We start from the raw sequence: 13,205 nt of genomic DNA, 5'->3' as shown, positions 1-13,205 counted from the left end.
GTGGATCCGCGGAATTGGGGCTCGGAGGTTGGTCCGAGTTGATCCGGGCGTCCGCGTTAATCCGACAGTCATTGACAGGTCGGAGATTAAAGTCGAGGGTTAAACTCGCATAAATTAACACCCCCGAGAGCTGGGTATGCATTGATAACGCAATGACGAATGCCAGCCGGAAGATAAAGCCGGCCCGGTGATCGCGGATTTCCGAAGGCAATGAATCAAAAGAGACGACGAGGGGATGAAGAGCCCGACGAGGACAAGACTCGTCGTTTTGACTGACGGAATGAGAACCTAAGACCAGGAGGATCCCGATGTCCCAAAGCCACGTGGAATTCACCTGTCCGGGAGTTAAAAGAAATGTGAAAAATCTGTCCTAAACACCGAGTGCGTTGCTACCTCTCGTCCGAACAACAGGCGACGGAGATGGAAACTTTTCCTTTGCGTTTTAATTTTTCTATATTTTTTTCTCCTTTTTTTATTTTAATAACGCTCGTTCCGAGGCAGCGGAACGGGAAATAGGGAGGAGTGCCCGGGGGTGCGGGAAAAAGCGAAAAACTGAAAATCGGGCATTCCGCCGGGGAGAATTAATCGAGTGATTTGAAGCTTATCGGAGGAGTAGACTAATCTGGAGCCGGGCGCTGCAAAACGCGCCACGAGCTTAAGCTTAATGCGCCGTTCCGAAAAGCCCCTAACCCGTTTAGCCGCAGTGGCCGCTAAATAATTCCCGCGCTTTTTCGAAATCGGGAGGGGCAAAAAATTCATCAACAAGGGGGGGTCGGGCGAAAACCCGGGAAAATCGGCGCGTCGCTACGCTGGAGAGCGCAAGAGACAACAGCCGAGGGGAAAACAACTCAATGGCTCTCATCGAATCCGTCGAGGGAGCGAGCGGCTTAGCGGGTCGCCATTTTCGAAATCCGGCTCGGCTGAATTATTCCCGGGGGTTTTTCGAGGTCGCCGAAAATCGGGATCGTGAGAGCCGGATTAGAAGCTGCCTCGGAATCGGCTGAAACTGGAGTACCGGGAAACTAGATGCGACCAGGAGCAGTAGGAATCAATTCGCAAAAGGCATCCCAACAAATTATGCAGGAGACCCGCCGTCGTAAGTGTGTGTCCTCGATGCAATCATGACCCCCGATAAAAAAAAAAAAAGAAATAGAAAACGTCTCGACGTGCGCACTCGAGTCTATATCAGGTAACTCTCCGGCAAATTGAAAATAAGCCGCAATAAATCCCCGAAGCGAGTACCAGAAATTTCATTCGCACCCTATGCACGGAATTTCAAACGCTCGCGGGTGTACCTACGCACGTGCTTTTTAACGTTTCCCGCTGCTGTTTAAAAATTCCAATTAAAAAAAAAAAAAAAAAATTGAGAGAGAGAGAGAGAAAAATGAACCGCCACGAAATTCACGACGCACCAAGTACGTGCAATCGGAGTCCGATTATAATTCCGTTCCCTGGTAGGGTCCAGAATTTAGGCTGGTTTTTAGCTAAACGATTACGAGGCGGTGGTATTAATTATCGAGGAAGAGGTTACAGGCGGGCTTGCCCGTTGCAGTGATTGCGCGCGTTATGGTAACCGCGAGACTCGGAGGGCCTCTCTCCGCATGCGAGGGGCCGCGAATATATCGCGAGCGGGCGAGAGCGGAGGCACATAAGCGGGATTATGCATTCGGCCGATAATTAACTATGTATGGGGCGGAGCGGGCGGGCGATTAGCGGAGGCGCGGCGGCGGCGGGATTGGATCTAACGGTCGTGTGCGCAACAATGCTTTCGGAATTCCAACTATTTGCGAGGATTAAGCAACCAAGTATTTGGTTGGGAGCAGCCAGCTGGCGGTAGACCGAATTCAAACGGCAAGAGACGCCGCGGGCCGTGGCGGCCGCGCGATGCGGTGCGGTGCGGTGCGTGCGTGTGGTGACGCATGCGCGTGCCCGCCGGCGGGCGTGCGTCGGAAGGCCGATCCCGCACTCGGCGGTGCGTTTACACGCTCGGCTACGGTGTAAATCGCAAGGATACATTTGCACAGCGGTGGAGCAGTTTGACGGCCCGGCGCCGGGTGGAGGCTGCGGATCGGCCGCAATCGACTGCGAAAGCCACGAGGAAACCGAGCGGCGAGCCCGCCGGAATATCGGCCGCTTAATGCACCTCAATTGACCGCCCGAATCAAGGGCACCAACCGGAGAAAGATGCACTTACCGACTCGGCGAGCAATCCCTGGACTTACCTGGAAGGAAGAAGAAAAGTGCGTCAGTACAACGCTCGAGTAGAATATGGAGATGTTATTAGGACATGTCACTTGAGGGGGGATATCGAGAAGCATTCCCTTCACCACTCGCCAGATGAACCCCTGTATTTAGTTAAATAAATTACGAGGTAATGAGCAACGTATGATGCATCGAAGCGCCACGTTGCGGCAATCGGTCGTAAATCATAGATCACTCCGATCGGAATTTAATTCCTCCCAATTCCTAAGAGGCGTTTCAATCTCGCAAATCCTTTCACTGTAAGCGAGGTGTTACAGCGGCCTCCGGAAGCTAATCATCCGGTAGTTTACCGAGATCGGAGGGGTAGGAATAAATTCGACATGAATTACGACACGTTACGCTCAGGTGTGAATGTTTCTCTCGGTTGAAAGTGGTTTTCTTAATGGAGGAGCCGCGGTGAGAGGACGTTTTCCGACGGGGGAGAAATTTCCCAAAATTTTGGACAACTATTTTTGGTACCTTCGACGTGTACGCGTTATTTCATGACGGGTGTATTATCGGGAGGGAATAAAAAATAAATAAATAAATCAGCGCGATCCGGTGGAGTGATTAGGCTAATCGCAAGTGACCGATTTTCGTTCCTCCTTTTGATCCTTCCGCTCTCCTCGGGCTATCGATATCGTCTTTCCTCCTATCCTTTAGCGCGAATCGATCTCTCGAAAGTTCCCCGTAGCCGGGAGTTGGGAAACCGTGTTAACTCGTTTTTCTCGAAGGTCGACCGCCAATTTAGATCGATTACCGCGCGGGCTGTTCCGGTGGTCAACGCGCGAGGGCGATCGGCGTTTTTCCTGTTCCTCATCCTTCGGAGACGTCCCTTTTCCGGACAAACAGGCGACCCCATGGGGACGTAATCGCGTAACCACACAATTAAAAGGCACCCTTAGAACGTACCGAATCCTTCGTCCCGACCCAAGCACGATAAGACCCGTAAAAACGTTCCTTGCACCAAGGAACACGAACAAGGAGTAAAGGATAAATCCGGGAAATTTCTCACAGACAATAAACGACAACGGAAGAAGGATGACATTCATACATGAACATATTAGAAAGTACCCCGGAATAGTACGGTATATTGCGTTAATCCGTCGAATTACGAAGTACCTAGAGCAATTAAACTGATTACAGCGTGCGCGATACGCGTGTAATGAGGCGTTGAGAGCGGTGCTTTTTATTCCGTTGTTCCGTACGATTACGAAACTGCGGGATAGGAGGGGAAAAAAAATAAAAAATAAAAAATAGGAAAAAAGAGTGCCGAGTAACGCGATACACGAACGCGTCGCTGGGACCTAATACGAAAGCCTAAACTCGAGGAGTGATCTTTTTATATCCGGACTCCGAGCTGGAATTCGTCCGCGATTCTTAACGACTACGTTTTTCCCGGTCCCCCAGGAAACGCGGATTTCGTCCGCCTCGTCGGGACAAGCCGGTAGGGGATAAATGCCCGATAAAGTTTGGCGGGTGCCGAGGAGTGATCGACAAACAGCCTAAAAGCGGTCACCAGTCATCGTCGCGAGTGTCAATCGAGATGGCCACGAGTGCGCGACAGTCGCGTCGGTGAGGCGCGGGGATAGTGCTCGAGCCGGATGTGAGGGTGCGTCCGGGGAAAATTAAAATTAAAAATTAAAAAAGTACCGACTCGCCCCAGAGGGGCGAGTCCGAACCAATCCCCGAAAAACAAGAGGCGTCCCCGCGAAAGCGCGGGGTACCGTCCGCGTCGAAAACACGTCCGGCCGGCAATATGCGCGGCCAGGACCGTGCGGAACGGACGGAACGGGCGGTATGACGAACCGGATAGACCCAGGATGAACCTTTTCGGCGGGCACAGCCCGCCCCGTTGGGGGTTTTATTTGCCGAAAGTGACCGAACGCGACCCGCTGGCGGGCTAAGAGCGTTATTAGCGCCGGCATGCGTCGGAAACTTCATACGGCCATTTCAAAAACAGGAAAACCCGCCCCACCTGCGCGGCCACCTCGTTATGAAGATCTCCGAGCGAGTCGCGGCATGTAAAAGAAATAAAAAAATATATATACATGTATTCGCGCATCATGCATATACAATGAACGCGCGCGAACGTGGAAGTGTACATGAATAATAAATATATATATATTAAATATAGAGGAGAGAGTGTACTTTGTGCGGATCGTCCGGAGATCCCGCGGGCTGTAAATTACCTTTCCCGCGTGTACATGTCGCCTCTATCGCCAAGTTTCCGCACACACACTTTCCCGGACACACGCAGAGTGTCGGACCTCGCTCTGCGTGGCTCGCATTTTGGAAATTACGCATGCCTTTTCGTATCGAGTGCACATAAATCGTCCCCGATGCTCCCTGCACATGGGGCGCAACGACTAATTCGACGATTACGTGCCCGCAGGTGTAACCACCAGGGTGCATTAGCAAATTAGGCGAAAATCCCGTAATTACCTTTTCCGCCGTTCCGGGTTTTCTATTTCGAGGGCGAAGAGTCGAAGGGCTGTTCCCAATGCACGTCTCCGTGCATTGGTAAGGGATTATTACATGTATTTCTTTTCGTTGCTTTCACTCCTCTCCAAATGGGAAAAGTTACGGTCACGATAGGTTGTGTCATAGTTATACACTTCCAGCCGGAGTGTTTACCGCTCCGCAAACAGGGCACCGTGGACAGTCATTTTCCTCTCGGCTTCCGGACTGATAGAGTTATCGATGCAACGCGTGTAAAAACGGCGAAAAAAAAAAGGGGGAGAAAAAACACGTTTCAATGGTCGCTTATGAATAAAACATAACAATTGGAGCCGGCCGGCCGGCAGCGTTGCTTCCTACTTTCCAAAGTCCAGCGCCATCCCGATGTTCTTGCTCCGGCGCTTCTGACAATGAGAAAGTATCCGGTCGGTAAGATACGTCCTCCACTTCGGAATGAAATTCTCCGGGAATACGATGATCCGCGATGAGAACCCGACAAACAGGACCACAGGTCGGTATTCCAAGGATATTCGAAAAAAAGTAAGACCAGACTATGTCATCGGAAATGTTTTAAAAATGAAAAGGGGAGCGCAACCTCCCAACGAGTGCAAGGGAGTCCATGCTAAAAGAAAAGAAAAAAAAAAGGTAAAAGGAAACAATTTTCCGGGAAAATGTTTTCCTAGCGAAATCTCCCTAGAAATAAATAGAACCATGGGTTAATTAGTTTCCGCCGGTATATAAAAGTGGAAAGGATATAAAAAGATCCGCGGATCGCCCGGAGCCTTCGCGCTCCCTTTTGCGCGGCCGGCTGTTGCATCGAAATTCGTTTTACAGGGAAATGAAAGAAAAGAAGGTCCGTCCACGGCCGCACGTCCACCCGGAATCCGAAAACGCGGTTTTCGAGAGAACCCGCGGAAACGCGTCCTTTGCTAGCTCGTTATGAGAGTGCCGAGGACGAGCCGGGCCGCGCCGGGAGTAAATAAATGTCGGCGCGCGATTCAATATAAACTCTCATATCCCGCGCAATGTTCAGGAAGGCATAATATTTCGGATGAAGGATATCGCGTGTCATAAAGCCGGAGTCATCGTCGGGCGCGGACGCGGCCGCTGCAACGAGGGGAACGAGAGGAGCGCGGAACCGAGGGGCGGGAGAAGGACGGTGGAACGAATTCATAACTTTGTAGCATCGCGAATTTTACCGCGAATCGTAAAAATGCGATACTACGGGGACGGCGGCGCTGCCAATGGCCAATCACCGCCCGGAACCGGGGCGAGAACTGCACTTCCGGAAACCGACGGGGTCCTAGCCGTCCTGGGAATATTCACGGAGGGTCTTTGCATTTTAGGCGAACGCGGGCCGGCATGGCTTTTCCGCGCTTACCCAGAAAAAAAAAAAAAAATACCTGACTCCAAAATTCTTGACACATACATATCGTTGCCTGAAGCGTACATAATAGCAAGAAACAATTATCTCTTCCTTAAGAAAAATTTTTTTTTCTTAAGGAAGAGACGTAGCAAAGTATCAGGGAAACGTGGAATTTATCCATGAAGAATTGAGATGTAACGTGATAATAATTAATGGTAATTATTAATAACTGTGAATGCTACTTTTTTTGTAGTAACGAGATCGGATAGGATTAGTGTAAAGGACACTTCGCTCAGCGTTTCATGAAATGCTTCTTGGTCGATCGGGGAGGGTCTTGTCGGGCACTAAGTGGTCCGTATAAGGAGCAACGCAAATGGGGAGAAAACGAAATCCCCCTGATTGTTATACCCGGCCCAAAATAAACAGTCCCGTAAAAAGACAAGGCGATGCGCCGCACGTTTATGTATCGTTACGCATTTACGGGCATCGCCGCATTAATCCCCGCGGAACGGCGGGTTAATATTCCTCCGACCACTTCCTTTCTTTCGAATGTCATGAGCCGCCGCTTTAGAGCTTCCATAAAACCACCGCGGCGATTACAGCCGGCCCATGAAAGACTCCTGGGAGTTTATTTGCCGGCCATTATGGCGCATTACAGGGTTAAAAGGAATCCGCGAGGCTCCGGGTAGGTCTCGATACTTCCGAAAAAGAAGTCCCGAGGAATCTTCGGGCTCCCGGCATTCATCCGCGAGGCTTCCCCGCAAACGCTCTCGATGACTTCTCCAGAGACTCCGTGTGAAAGTAGTTCTCGCCCGGACCTTTTGATAAGAAAGTTACGGCGAAAAAAGACACCGCGATCGCGGAAATTACGCGGAAACGGACCGGAGAGAGATCTCACATTTCTCCGATTAATTCTCTATCCATGCGATAACGTATGATTACACGTGGTTACGCCTGATAACTCGAGTCCAGGCAGCCGATATCACCGTCTACTAATAAATCCAGCGAGATATCCAGTCCCCTCAATTCCCCTTAATTCCACCTAGGGATCCACTTTCCTGTAGAAATCTCCCTAGGTTCCCGAAAAGCCTCGAAATGGCGAGTCGGCAAATGGGATTCCAGATCTTCGGGAACGCTCGGCTCGCGTAACGACGTACCGTGGGTACACGCAAGAGCAACAGGTACGGAGCTCCCTAAATTCGCCTGGCCACCCATCCGGAAATCTCTCTCGTTTCGCCAACCTAACGACCCGTGAGCAGGCATGCCAATGTTTTCCGCGATAATCGAGGCGCGGAATCGCGACCAAACTCCGGCACCGGGTGCTCCTCGTCGGCGGCATCCGGCGGTCGAGGCCGATAAGTTCTGAGATATAACATAACCCCAAAGGATCCTCCTTGGAAACGGAAGAGGAAGAAGAGGTCCCTTTCCCGAGCCCAAGATTCCGCGAGCCAGATTATCCGGCCACTCTCTTAGCTTAACCCCTTCGATGTTAAAATCATACAAGAGACCGTTTCTTAACCGAGTCCCCCGCAGTCGTATCAAGGAAATCTTTGGTAACGGGGAAAGAGCGTGTCCGGGTACAATGTAATTTCGAAGGACAATGGGGTCCCGAGGTCGCCCAATGCAATTTCGGGCGCACAAAGAGGCGGCCATGTGTAAATGGATTAGCAAATAGAGAGGGAAATTTCGCGCTCGGTGTCACGGCGTTCCGGAAGACGTCGAAACCCGAAGCGCGTTTCCGGGACAGCAGAGCTTCGGGTCGCGCCGAAGAGGAGAAAAGACCCCCCGCGAGGGCAGAAAACATCTCTCGATCACCGGCTTCAGATCCTGGCCGAGAAAAAAAAATCATCGCCACTGACGGAATCCGACCAGGGATCGGCCCGTTAAAGTGAGAGTTCGCGGCGATTCCGCAGCGGCGGTGACGCAAGTCCGTGTTCGGCCAGGTGGACGGGAGAGCGCGTCGCCGTGAACCTGCTTTCACGTAGCCGCGCAATTACGTTAACATTGGGATCGCAGTACACGCCGATTACGCAAAAGCGGTGCGGCGATGCCTGGGATTTACATCGGAATAATGTTACAAGGACGAAACGCGCGGGCACGCGGAATGGAGGAGGAGGAACGAGATATTAATAAACACGTCGTCATATGCCCATCGCGCCGAATATCGGCGCCACCTCCACCTGGAGGTGTCCAGGAATTTCACGGCTACCGTGACCGTCCACCTGTCAAAACGCCCTCGGTCCATTGTGGAGCATAAACTCCGGGCCCAAAGTAATCACATACAAATCAAATTATCATAAAACAAATAAATTAATACCGAACGACGCCTCCCACCCTGAAGCATGGCTACCTGAGCCCGGAGCGACCTGGACGAGCCAAGCCAGGGGGTGATGTTAATCGCGCATCGGGCAGAGTCGGCAATCATCTAACTGATTTCGGGCAAAAGAGTGTAAGAGAAAAGTGATCACATATAAATAAAATTATCATATAACAAATCAAGTAAAACCGAACGACGCCTCCAACCCTGAAACATGGTCACCTGAGCCTGGAGCGACCTGGACGAGCCAAGCCAGGGGTTGATGTTAATCGCGCATCGGGCAGAGTCGGCAATCATCTAACTGATTTCGGGCAAAAGAGCGACCCCTAATCGAGCCCGGGCGGCGGTCTGTCATTGAGCGGTGGGCAGAGCCGCTGTCATTCGCGGTCAAAGTGTCCCGGCGATAGTCCAATAGACGGATGCCAAACGTTGAGTTTAGTTAATGATCCGTGGACGGGCGGGCGGATGAGGTCGACCCGACGTTGATAGGCCACGCACGATGGGGAAGAGAGTTGGCGAAAGAGAGAGAGAGAGGGGGGGGGCACCGATAAGGGAGGACACGAGGTCAGAGGGAGAGGTCGTCGAAACGGCGAGGACGAGTTTACAAGCGAGGGCTGTAAAGTGGTAACCGCAAACCGGGGGAGGGTGGCGGGGGTTAGCCATCGGGAACAGATTGCAACTCTCCGCCGTCACAACCAAACCCTCCCCCCGGTGCGCAATCCACGGGAAACCCGGGCCAGCCACCCCCTGCCCCCTTCCCGGTCCACCCACCCCCACTCGCCCCCGGCCGCACGCCTGACACCGCCGTCTGTTGCACCCCGACCGCCAAACGACCCTGCTTACCTCCGCCGGTGCAAAATACCTGACAACCCCATTGCCGTTCCCATTAACAGGTGTTGGGGCGCACAATTAACTCGGAATTCCGCGGTGTCTCGTCTCGGCCGATCGTTCCGGTCCCTCCGTTATACCCCCCGCGAGGCGCTCTCTTTTTACCCCAACCACGGAGCCACCCTAACGAGCGTCTTCCCCGGGGAAGCTCCCCGGGGGATCGAAGGTAGGCACCCTCCAAAACCATCAATTCTAGTTTCTCACCCTTATCGCCGAATCGTCGCGTTTCCACTTGGCAGTCCGAGTCTCTCGGTCTCTCGAGCTGGTCCATCTAGGACTATCCGCAGAAGAATCCGGGATCACTCGTCGCTCGAGTGGGCGTCGTTTCCCCCAGATACGAAAGATCCCGACCATCCCTAACTTAGGGGCGGGTTCCCCGTGAAAATATCTCCCGGCACTTGGGTACGGCGATCGATGCCGAGTAATTGCCAATACGGGAGATAACCGCGCATTTCCTTTGGCAAAACGGCCTGGCCAGGAGAATGCTTTGCAGCGGGGAGCATCGCCGAGCGCGTTCAACCAAACGGCCGGTGCATTCCTCTTAATCCATTCCCAGAGGGTTCCGGCTGCCGTGCGGCGAGTGCGAACGCACAGAGGGGCGCGAAGACGCTCAAAGAGGGATGGCCGGCTCGCCAAAGGGGCGACGAGGGCGTTTCAAAGCCGAATCCACACGACCACCGCTTACAGGGGTGCAGCTTCCACCCGAGGGACCTCCACCCCGAGTACCTGACCCACGGTAGGGTTGGAATCACCTCCACTGCATCGGCCCCGATCCGACGCACTCTCCCTCCCCATCGATACTCCATATCATCCCCGGTGAAAAATCAATCGCCGTTGGGTATCCGCCAATATTTACATCCCCAAACCAGGGCCTCTCCACGTGGTCCCAGGGGATCGCCTCCCATAACGGGGTGGACGGAAGGAGGTAAAACGGAGACCTTTGGGTAGGAGGTTGGAGCAGAGGGTATCTTTTTGCGCGAGGGGGGCACTCGGGATCCGGGGTTCCGACCGCGGGTTGGGGGAGGTCGCCCCTCCCGTAGGTGCCCATTCGCGAGCGCCCGACCCCCCCGGGGTCGGGCGCACACAGGTGCTTCGTTCCGGAACGAGCCACCCCCGTAGCGTTCGCCCCCACCGTATATACGAGCCGGAACTCAATCTGGACCGCAGCGGCAATTAAGTTTTACGATCGAGCATCGGGGATCCGTTTTGACATTAAGCGCCCGCCGTAAAGCCGGCGGGAGAAGGCGACCCGTTTTAACGGGTCTGCACCGAGGGGTGGTCGAAGACGCTCCCGGGACGTCGTACGGCGAGGGGCGCGTCGACGAGGGCGAAACGAAACGCCGAAAGGGGGTCGGAAGGGGGTGGAGGGAGATAAAAAGGCCGCGACCAGGGGGCGGGTCGAGGCCGCCGCGCAATTATACATAATGGGGTAGGCAGCTGGCACATAACCCCGGTGTTTACCTGTTGCTCGCTAAATCGCTCGCCGGAAGACTGCGGCTCGAGAGGCCTCGAGATGGAGGAGGTCAAAGCGCGCGCGGGCCGCGATTTGGCGCGGGGGCGACCCACCCTCCGGGGGAGAGGGGCGCGCCCGGGTGGAGGTTTTAATAAGCGCGCCGTCCCGGACGGGGGCAACGGGGCAAAGGACCGGGGCTAGATTATTACTGGGGGGGGGACGGAACGAGTTGAAGGTGGGAATGGCCTGGCAAGAGGGACTCGGAAAGAGACTCGATCGACGCCATTAATAATTCAGGAACGGTGAGGACGGGGGGGGGGGCGCCTCTGTCGTCGCGTCGCTCTCTCCCCTCCGCGATCCCCCTTTTATCCGAGACGGGAGACACGGCGTCCGAAGAAAAGGACGTTAAACGTCGGGGGGGTTGGATGTAAGGAAATCTTCCGTGAAGAGGCTCGCAGCAGCCGGGCTCGGGGGTGGCTTTTGTACACAGGGCGGCGAACGAGTCTCCCTCCCACCCCCCGCCGCCCCCTCTGACTGAAATTAGGAAACGTCCTCAAACGAGCGGATATAAATGTCAATTTCCCGGGACCCGGAGCAGTCGATTTCGTTCGCAAATACGGTGCGTGTCTGAAGGAGACCCCCCGCGAGGAACCTCCCCCTGCGATCCGGACCCACCGACGGCATCGACGATCGGGAAAATAATGCCCGGTTACAGGTGGAAAGTGGAGTGCAGTAGATCCGCAACCCTCCGGGTCGCTTTACAAGTTTGGAACTCGAGTTCGCGACCCACCGGCGGGTAGAAATAAAAGGAGGAAAGGAAGGGAAGCTCCGATAATCGAGGGTGGCCTCCCCAGGCCAGGTGGTCTGGCCGGAAGGAATGCTAAGAGGGGCGGCGCGAGGCGGAAGTCGAGGGAGGGCGCTCGGGGCCGCGGAATAGCGGAAGCTAGGGGCGGAAGCGGAGGCGCCACGCGGTTGGATTACAGTTTAACAGGATTCCCGGGCGGACAAGGACGAGCTCTCTACCTTCTCCCTCGTGCAACCTGTTACACTTAGCCCATATTTCAGCTGCCGAGCCGCCCGCGAGGGCGAGGCTCGCCCCGTCGCGTTATCCGTCGTCGCGGGGGAGAGTCCCGCCGCGGAGACGGGAGCGGAGGATAATCCCTACAAAGGGACCCAGGACCGAGAGGGCTGCGGCCCCGCCGAGCCCCGAAATTAATTGGCGGTCTCGACATCACCCCCCCCAACCCACCCACCCACTTCGTCGCGACCTGGAATTCGATTTTTCACGGACAAGTTCGCCGAACGGCAATACGTCCATTCCGATATGACTCCCCTCCCCCATCCGGGGGGACACGGGGGGCGAGATTAAAGAAGAGCGGAAACGCAGTCCAACGGAGATCGTTATTCGTAGCTGTCGAAGCGATCCAGAACGAGAGATAGGGAGGTGGGCAAGAGAGAGTCGTCTGAGGAAATATCCAAATTAGCAAAACTCCGGCGCGGAAAACGCGACGTTCGACGTCTCGCCGAGTGGGAGGGAAAGGGGGGGCGCGAGAGCAGGGAGGGCAGGAACGGAGGCGTCGGGACGGGGAAAATCAGGCGATGCGAATAATTGAAATTTTCCAGTGCGAGAACTTAACTTTTACCGACTGCGACCAGAGGTGGCAGTCGCAGGAGTCGCGCGGGAGCGGCTTCGCCGGTCGCGCCCGGGTGGGCGGAAAACGCCGCCCTGGCGGAGGGGGAAGAGGGGGCCCCGGGGGGAGGCTCCTTACACTCTGCTACGCAAACATCGCGACGACGTTTCAATACCGTGAGGAAAAGTTCACGAGCGATTTGACGTCGCGGAACGCTCCCGGCACTCCCGATAAGGAGGCCCTCCCCGCCTCGTCCCCGCGAGGGGGTGACGCCCCCCACTCGCCGCCCCCGCGTACCAGGACGCGGGGGAAACTCGCGATCTCTCCAAAGTTCGCCGATCGTCGGGAAGCCAGGGAAATTCGAGGAGTCGGTTCTCTCTCCCTCTCCCCTCGCTTTTTTCCCGGGCTCGCTTTGGCCTCCAGTTTCGACGTACGAGCGTTCTGGAAGAAGCGGAGACGAAAGAGGAGAGAACGAAGGGGGGAGGGAGGGGGAGAGAAACCGCCCGACATCCCCGCGATATCCATCCACCCGCGCGCCTCTCAGGAGGGGAGCGAAGGCCGCGAGGACCACCCCCCGCGAAACGAAAATCCACCCCCCGGAAATCGAGAGAGAGAGACGTTCATCGGCCATTTCAATTTCCCGCTTACCCTTTGCTCTCCCCTCGCCCTCTCCTTCCGACACTTTGGTTGGAGGGAGGAAAAAGAGGAACGAAAAGGCGCCGGGACGCTTTCCCGGCCAACTTTTCCGGGCCCCGACTTCTCGAGCTCGCGAATAAGGAAAGTTCGGGCTTTGTCGAAGTTCTGGGGAACGGTGACGGAGAGACAGCGGAGAAGGGCTTCCAGGGTGCT

General features: G+C 54.9%; 1 protein-coding gene across 3 annotated transcripts in view; it reads right to left on the bottom strand.

Annotated features, from left to right (window-relative positions):
* The window catches only part of LOC105701213 (RING finger protein 17), a 142,873-nt gene that overhangs the window by 102,050 nt on the left and 27,618 nt on the right, over positions 1 to 13,205 (bottom strand). The gene's annotated exons all lie outside the window — the stretch shown is intronic.

Source organism: Orussus abietinus, unplaced genomic scaffold, assembly GCF_000612105.2.
Source record: "Orussus abietinus isolate OABI.00-Male unplaced genomic scaffold, Oabi_2.0 scaffold5, whole genome shotgun sequence".
NCBI classification, from domain to species: domain Eukaryota; kingdom Metazoa; phylum Arthropoda; class Insecta; order Hymenoptera; family Orussidae; genus Orussus; species Orussus abietinus.
The sequence above is the reverse complement of the archived record's forward strand: the minus strand, read 5'-3'. Positions and strand labels throughout refer to the sequence as shown.